We start from the raw sequence: 754 nt of genomic DNA on the forward strand, positions 1-754 counted from the left end.
TGAAAGGAAAAGGAGAACCACAAGAAAAGCAGACAGATAAAGAGACAGAAATCAATATACAAAGGGAGAGGAATGGATGAAGAGAGTTATTCTCACCCATGCTTTACAAATTTTATTTCTTGAAGACGTCGATATTACTACTTGAACATTTTAAAACATTCATTTTCAGAAAAAAAAACAGATACAGACTATATAAAACCACTGCAGTCTCAGAGCCGGAAACGCATAACATAAACATTAAAGTTTATTTTGCACAGAGTGAACCTTTTTGCCATTTTATAAACATGGTATAGTGTTTTCCTAATCACCAATCACACTCTTATCCTCACAATAAAATCTGTATATTGTGCCTCAAAGAATTAATGGTTTAGGGTTTCATAAAAGTGTAACATAACACGCTACATGGCGCTACAAAAGGATCACACAATTGGCTGACACGCTGTAATCCCCAAATAGGGCCCTTTGAACAATAAAACAAAAGCCTCACACACAACAACCTCACTAAAGGGTGCCACACACTCGATCAATACATGAGCGGAAGTTCGTGTTTAATAGATGACTGTCGATAACTATCTCGTCTTGATTTATAGTTCTAGTAAACAATGGACAAGGCGTTAATGTACATATAGTAATGTTATGCTTCTCCTCTGCCTATATGCTGTGGTGCTTTCTTGTGTAGAACTAGTTTTGTAACTTGCAGCTGCCATATTGGACATTAGTTGTCCGTGATATTTACTATGAAGAGCAAAGTGTC

The sequence above is a fragment of the Penaeus monodon genome, chromosome 32, assembly GCF_015228065.2.
Source record: "Penaeus monodon isolate SGIC_2016 chromosome 32, NSTDA_Pmon_1, whole genome shotgun sequence".
NCBI lineage: Eukaryota > Metazoa > Arthropoda > Malacostraca > Decapoda > Penaeidae > Penaeus > Penaeus monodon.